The sequence below is a fragment of the Halyomorpha halys genome, unplaced genomic scaffold (genome assembly GCF_000696795.3).
Source record: "Halyomorpha halys isolate HHAL.00 unplaced genomic scaffold, Hhal_1.1 Scaffold449.1, whole genome shotgun sequence".
NCBI lineage: Eukaryota > Metazoa > Arthropoda > Insecta > Hemiptera > Pentatomidae > Halyomorpha > Halyomorpha halys.
In genome coordinates this window covers 392,580-401,006 of record NW_027115881.1, presented here as the reverse complement: position 1 = coordinate 401,006, position 8,427 = coordinate 392,580, and the positions used below count along the sequence as shown (strand labels likewise).

The window sequence follows — 8,427 nt, the reverse complement described above, 5'->3', positions numbered from 1 at the left end:
TAAAAAAAAATAAAAGAACTTTAAAATAAATAGTAATAAGTTTGGAGTGGACTCGATTGAAAATATAAATACATTATAAAATATAAAAACGAATAAAATGTATAATAAATATTATAATATACAATAAGTGACATGATATATAATGTAAATAATACAAAAAAATGAAAATAGGACTTAAACTAAAGACGAATTCAATGATATAATAAAACAAGATGATATAAGAATACAAGAAAAAAAAGCAATATATATAACTAACACACACATATATAGCTAAATTTAATCATAATTTAATCAAAGTGAATTATAATTCTTAAAATTCGGATAGAGCGGGTTTCGGTTCAATATAATAAATAATAATACAATATAATAAAAAATAATATCGCTGCATTACTTGAATAGTGGTACATCTGATAAAAAAATTATTTAATAATCTTATAAGCTTTGTGGCAACCTATAGAAGGATCAAAGTAAAAAAACATCTGTCTACGGTACGATCTTTAGAATACGTCCATTTAAAATTAAACAAAGACCTTTTTTTTGTTAGATGTGCAATTATTCAAGCAAAGTAGCGATATAATAAATTATAAATACAATTTCTTCATAAAATGTTAACATAGTCTCTAAATCAAATATTTATAAACAAAGATGACCTTATCTTCAAAGGGAAAGTCATGGCCAACTTGATCCCTTTGTTGAGTTTCTCATTAAATTTAACTTGTCTTACAATCTCGGTATTTATTATGAAATATGTATTATGTTGTGAATTTGTATCATTTTCTGCTTTTTATTTGTCACATATACACATTGTAACATGAAAGAAAAAATCTGAAAGATCTTTATCACGGTACTGGGCCACTTCAAGAATTTTTTAAAAAATAATTATTTAAAATTATTAAGAAACACTTCAAGTAGTATACACTAATAATTTATACTTTAGTGTACAATACTCCACGCGCATCTACTTAATTCACGTTTGTATTAACAATAATTTTTTTTTTAATCTGAAACCATTCCATATCAATATATAACAGTCCGAGTGCAATTTACTATTACTATTAAGGAAAATAATAAAAACAAATTTTATATATTCATAGATACATGCCAAAAAATTCATAAAGGTTAAACGAAAATTTACATAAAATTCCAAAATTTTATATATATATATAAGAATATATATATTCTTTTCACCTTTTTTAGACTGTTTGTTAAATGGTAAATTATATCCAATAAATAATAAATGGTAAATTGTATCCAATTTAAGTCTCAAACTTTTATTTTTATTATCTTTATTTTTTTAAAAGTCCAACGTTTCGGCCAATTTGGCCATCCTCAAGGACAATCTATCACGAAACAGGTTTTATTATACATAGATTTTTAACAAATTTTTTTTTTTCACGAACCGGCCAGCAAGGACCACTCGAACATCATTTACCATTCATCTTCACACCTTTCGCCTTCCTTCTACTTCAATACCGGTTCACCCTCTTGGACTGTTCCTCCCACTCTTCTTCATTTCTCCTTCTTTCCCATAAGAACCCCAACCTCTTTTAGTTTATTCCCGAAATGCTCTCTATCCAAGCAGTCTTCATCCGTTATTTTTAGTTTACTCAGTTCCTCTTTTATAGCTGAAGACTTTAGCTATAAAAGAAGAACAATAATTTTAGTTATTAGTTTCAGCTATAGCTATATTTTGCCCAACTCTGACTTATATTAAAATACAGTAATCGTAACCTAAATAGAAATTGTTGTTTTGACCTGGGTAATAGCCTGCATGAAGTTGAGTTTTTAAATCATTTAGTTCAAAAATTGTATTGAGATAGTCCCTGAAGATGGCCGGATTTGTAGGGAAAATACAATTTGTTGAGACTAAAATGGATAAAAATTAAATTATTTATATAAAAAATATAATTTTTATGTTGTTTTGGCATCAACCGATAGACTTCATCTTGTAGGATCATTTTCGATGCACTTTTTTAAATAAATGAAATAAATCTCATTGTAATTATAGTCTAATTTTTCACATATAATTTAAGTTGTAAGAAAACGCTCAGTTGAATAATTATTGCCACATTCCGATCCCATATAACCAAAACATGGATCCCCTTGACCCAGAACCTGCGGAAGAGGTTAAGGTCCAGTCCTTTCATGTCCCACTCCTGCAGAGAGCGATCGCGGTAGTTCTGGAGAGGCGTTGGCTCTCCCGAAATAGAAATAGTCTCCGGGTAGGGGATTCAGTATGCGACCAGCGTCTCAGCCGACCGATGCTTCACGACACTTGGTGAGTCTGTCTCATTGTGTCTCTCTGTGTCTCTCAGTGTCTCTTTGTGTCTCTCTGTGTCTCTTTGATCGAATAATCATACCAATAAGAAATAAAAAACTCAAAGAAGCCATTTCATAAGCGGAAGGATCCACAATAATATCTAATAAGATTGGAATATGAATAAAGTTTTGCTTTGTAAGGTTTTATAATTGAATACAAAATATAAAATTTGTGTCAGTTTAATATTATCATTGTAAAAAAAATAAATAAATCCATAACATGTCATTAATTATAAAGGTTTTTATTATAATAACAATAATAGTACCTGTTATAATTATCAACATTATTTTATTAATACGATTAAAATGGTCGGAATTAATTCTAACTTATTTACAAATGTAAACTTCTTGTTTTTTCAATTTAAAATTATTATTTATGCCAAGACCCTCGCAGAATAGGAAAAAAATTCAAAGAAAAAACACTCCAATTTTCTTAAATTTCTAATAAAATATATTAATATTTCTAACTCTTTTGGAATTGTATTTTTCACTTATCTATTGCTAATGTTGACACGATATTTTATTTATAAATGAAACATAATCGAAATTGTTTGAAAAAAGATACTAGTTTTGAATTTTAGTAAAATTTTAATGTAAAATGTTCCACTACAATTTTGGCAGTTTGAAATAGGTTCTTTAATCTCAAATTTCCAAACATTTTGGCTTTCTCATAATTGTTTCCGGTGGTGTTCTCAACAACTGATTACTCCGATCGGGAGGAATGACCGAAACTTACAATAATATATAACAATAACACATAATAAACAACTAAGTACTGATACTTTGTAAGAAAGTACTGTTTTACTTGACCAACAGTTGTGCGAGGAGGTGATTTGGTCAGAATCACGTTCGACCAGCAGATTTTTACCCAATTAAGGGTACCCAATTTATGAGGCTGGGTGGACCTCAGAAGATACCCGTAGTAGAACCCTCACGGTTACAGTGTAACAGAAAAACAATTTTCTGCCCAGCCGGATTGCTTGGAGTTAGTAGCAACGTGCCTTACCACAGTGCCGCCACCGCCCTCCCATTTATTGATAAATGTTTTTAATGATTAATACTGGCCAGCAGTTTTGGCAAGTTCATAATGGTTACTGACAATTATTTTTATAGTCAATGTTATTTTTTTATTATTTCTAATTGGTGCACAAATGACTCGTAGTTTCAGTTGGATAGGATAGAAGCGTAGTACGAAGCATGTATTTGCTCCATAGGTATTTTCGACTGTGGTGTCACTGATCGTATAGAACTGTGGTTAATAAGATTTAAATTAAAGGGATTAGTAATTACTACAGGTGAGGAACACAATCAAAGTATCAAATTGTCGAATGCTGTTCTGGGTTAGTTTCGTCCCAAAAATGCAATAGGTGTTTTTTATCCCTCTTTTTTCAGGATAGTTATTTTAGTTATTCTCATAAATTTCTTTGTAATTGTGAGAACATTATGATTACATATTGTTGAATGATTTTACAATAATATAGATTCTTCTCGGATTTTGTACTTTTACTTACCTATTTATGGTTGATAATAATAGGTAGATAAGTAGTCCCTGTAGATGTAATATAGAGGAAGTGTTGCGATCATGCAAAGTTTCGAATTCGAGGTTTCAACGGGAATACAAGTTTTGTGATCCCCGAGTTATAAAAACATAATCTCTTAAATTGCTATGGGCAAGGTCGTCTAAGTATTCTCACCTTAGTGGAATGTAATTCACTAGAAAAAATTATTTGTCAAGTATCTTAAAAAGTGTGGTTGTTAAAGTTCTGTTTAATTTTTAACTTCCTATCGTTACTAATTACTAAATCTGGACAAACGACTGACATGGAATCCTCATAGAAGACTGAAAATACAGGAAACTGCTCGTCGATTCCGACTATTACAACATTTACTAGACAAACGGTCTAAACTTCCAATCCATTACAAAAGACTGATCTACTTGACTATTGTAAGGCCTATCTGGACATATGGAATTGAGCCATGGGGCTCCAATAAACGACCTAATTCCTCTCGAATCCAATCCTTACAGTCCAAAATCCTTCGTAAAATCCTTAATGCTCCTTACTTTGTCACAAATCAAATCATCCATCGGGACCTCAATGTCACCTATGTTGCCGATTTGTCCAGAACCAGATACCAATCCTTCCATAATAAACTTTCCAACTACCAAAATTCGTTTCTAACCAGGCTTCTCCTTCACTACTAATAATCCTCCTAGGCGTCTGAAAAGAAGAATGTCTCGATATCTTCTCCTTTAGAAATGTTTTTGGAGTTCTATCAATGGGTAGATTCTCCACATGTTTTTATCATGTCATAATATCACTTACAGCAAATTTACTTCATGTGTATATGTGTATACATTTGTAAATAACAATAAATAAATTATTAAAAAAACTTCATATCACCTATTCATGAAATATACAGGGTGTTTCAGGGTTAACCTAAAAATATGAATTAAGGACCTCAAAACAAGAAAAAAAAGCATATGAAGGTATGTACGCAAACTCTTTGTTCACACATAAAGATTTTCATTGTTATGAAATAAATAAGACTTATTTATTTGTTCCAACTACTTTATTAATTAATTACGAAAACATTAAATTCACATTAAATGTTGTTCGAAATGATTTCCTTGAGCCTTAAGACAGGCTCGGTATATTTCTTCAACAGCAGAAGCGTAGTATTTAATTTCGCTCAAGCTCTTCGAAAACACTGCTAGATGGATTATCATCAAAATATAATATGGTCGCACTCCTTTCTTCATTTCGTAAAGCGGCAAAAATACCATCAACACGTGGTATTATAGCAAATGTACCAGTTAAGACATTGAAATGTGGAGCTATAGACTTAAATAAATGACCAAATGGTCTTCGCCTAGCATATTCACGACGGGCAGCATTAGTACTACCATTTCAAAAACCTTACACAAACACCATATCAGCATATCACCATTAGTATTGATTGAAGGTATAATAACGAGTACTATGCGAAAGCCTCTTACAAGCTGATAAATGTTATTGACAGTTCCAAATGCTAATTCCAAATTAGATTTTATTCAGTTAGGAAAAAACCATTGGCAACCTAAGGATTAATACTATTTGCTATAAGCTATCAAATTTGGATACAGCGATAAAATAAATTATTTCATTGTACAATACTATTAAAAATAATTATGGTTTATATTTCGTGGGTTTTCCGTAAAGTAAAAAACTGTACAGAAGGTGCGAACTAAGCAATTTTGAAATCCAAAAATTAAAAAGCCTTTATTTGCACTCTGGGACCCTAGTGCTTCCGTATTTCGCTATAAAGTTCTCCTATATTTCCTTTATTATGAATGGATATCTGATAAATTGAATACTATAAATGTTTAGATAATTACTGAGTGTTCGAAATTAACTAAACGCAGGAAACTAAAATCAGCAGTGTATTGCCGTAGAGTAGGTCCAGGAATAGACAGAAATACCTCGAGGTCACTTTAAGCTTATTTCTGAGGCTATTTGGGCTAATTATCTCAGCTGAGTCTAGTGATGGCCTACACAACTCCAGTACGATCCAAGTTTCATTAAAAAAATTATAAATATACAATTTTATATTATTTAACTTAAATAATATATATGTATATATATAAATGTTAATAAAAAATAATAAGAAAAAAATCGTTGCTTTGTTAAGCCCACACTCTACGTTTCTATAATGTTTTGGAACTTTCAACTTTCTATAGACCATTTTAGCCCCAGTCATATTTTTTTTTTTTTTTTTAATAATTTATTTCTTGCTATTTACAACTGTATACACATATATACAAGAATGTAACAAAATATTAAAATTGAGAACAAAGTGATGTTTTCTTTAATGTCAAACGTTATCATGTGAACATTTCGATGAGAAAGTTCTCTTGAGAACCCTGACATATTTTCTTTATTTATTCTTTTTATTTTTTTTTTTAATAATTTATTTATTGTTATTTACAACTGTATACATATATACACATCAAGTAAATTTGCTGTAGGTGACATAGTGACGTGATAAAAACATGTGGAGAATCTATTCACTGATAGAACTCCAAAAATATTTCTAGAGGAGAAGATCTCGATGCCATCTTCTTATAAGACGCGAAGGAGGATTATTATGTAATGAATGAGAAGTCAGGTTAGGGTGGTTGGGAAGTTTATCAAGGAAGGATTGGTATCTGGTTCTGGCCAAATCGGTAGCATATAAGACATTGAGGTCAAGACAGATGACCTGATTTGTGACAAAGCATTAAGGATTTTACGAAGGATTTTGGACTGTAAGGATTGGATTCGGGAGGAATTCGATGGTTTAGTGGAGCCCCATAGCTCAACTCCGTATGTCCAAATAGGCCTTATGATAGTCATGTAGATCAGTCTTTTGTAATGGATTAGAAGCTTAGACCGTTTGTCTAGTAAATGTTCTCATAGTCGGAATCCATGAGTAGTTTCCTGTCTTTTCCGTCTTGTATGAGGATGCATATAACTTTAAATCCATTTTTTTTCAGTTGTTGCTATATGGCTAGATTTCTATCTGCTTAATCTTAATAACATGAAAAAGATCAAATGTAACTGTATAAGTAGCAGAGCCAAAATTAGCTATTGTTAAAACTAATAGCTAAAGTTGCCATGGTTACGATATTTATTTATCAATGATTCATTCATGAATAAGGGCCGTAACCATGGCAATATCAACTATAGTTAATTTTTGCCCATCTCTGTTAAGTTGGTGCCTAAAAAGTATGAAACTCAGTTTTTTAAATATTTGATGTGATTAATTGAAATGTTCAGTAACGTGAGATGTACCAACTTACCTATTTTCCTCTCTACGGTATTGTTCATTTTACTCTAGTATTTAATACAAAAAGTAAAAAACTTTCTGTTTATAAAGAGCTAGTGTCACTTTGGGTTTTACTAATGATTCACAGTTCTATAAATTGTAGATTAGCAATGAATAATATCTTGTCAGTTGCCAAAAATATTTTCTAATACGCTTTAGATATTTTTAGAAGAAAAGTAATAGATATTTATAGTAGTAGAATCCTAACGGTAATTATTACAATAAGTGGTGAAATAAGATTCATAGAAAACATGAAAAATATTAAATGCTGATTTAAACGTAAGTAAGTGAAGAGGCAGTACCAATTTACACCAAATGGATTATTTTTACTTTAATTATAGTAAAAGAGTACAAGAGGGGGAAAATGTTAGTAATTATTATAGTAATTTTATTACTTTAATGAAAACTATGTTATTTACTAGTCGAATGATGAGTGATGAGTCTGTCAGGTATAACTAAGGAAAATAAAAAATTACAGGAATTGCCAATATAAAATAAAAAATTTCAGTTGGAACTCTATATTCTTAAAACTACCTACATCACTAGAAAGCTTAATAGAGTATTAGTAAATTTATTGTACTAATTTAAATCTCAGGAACCATGAGATGTATAGATATCTATTAGCACTTAAATTAAAGCTAGTTTATTGGACCAAGATAGTCCGGGTGGCGATCAATAATGATATCAAAATTGTAAAAGAAAACTGTTTATTGTTAACCACTTTGATGGGCTTCGTCAGGGCTGTCTGATGGTATTCAAAAGGACAACTGAACCAGGAACTGAAAGAACCAACCAGTTGTCCTTTGTAGTGGACTATCTTCCTCCTATCTACCTCATACGATCAACTATCTTCTTCCAATATGAATAAAGCTAGTTCAATTTGCTATAAAGTAATTTATGATCTTTATCTTCGTAGGAGTATAAGTTTTCATGATATTTACTAGAGATGCGGCATCGATAAAAAAACATCGATGTTTTAAAACAGTATGCGTATGTTACTGAAATGGTTAAAAAAAAAATCATCGATGTTTTCAACATCGATGTTTTTTTTTTTTACCATTTCAGTAACATACGCATACTCCGGCCAGTCAGAAGTGCTTTTTCAATCAACCAATAGGCCATGGACTCCAAAAAAACATTAATGTTTTAAAATATCGTTGTTTACATGACATTACCCAAAAAACATCGATGTTTTTGAACAACTATTTCAGAAACATAAGGTCTGTTCCAACGATCACGTATTCTACGGCCTATCAGAAGTGG

At 30.7% G+C, this 8,427-nt stretch overlaps 1 protein-coding gene across 6 annotated transcripts in view; it reads left to right on the top strand.

Moving 5' to 3' along the window:
- The window catches only part of tn (tripartite motif containing protein thin), a 229,808-nt gene that overhangs the window by 86,745 nt on the left and 134,636 nt on the right, over positions 1-8,427 (top strand). The window contains exon 1 of one of the 6 annotated variants that reach the window (XM_067052839.1): positions 2,160-2,278. The exons of the other annotated variants lie outside the window; for them this stretch is intronic. The gene's annotated coding sequence lies outside the window, so the exon portion shown is untranslated. Of the gene's footprint in view, positions 1-2,159; positions 2,279-8,427 lie in introns of those variants that run through there. 6 annotated transcript variants of the gene reach the window in all.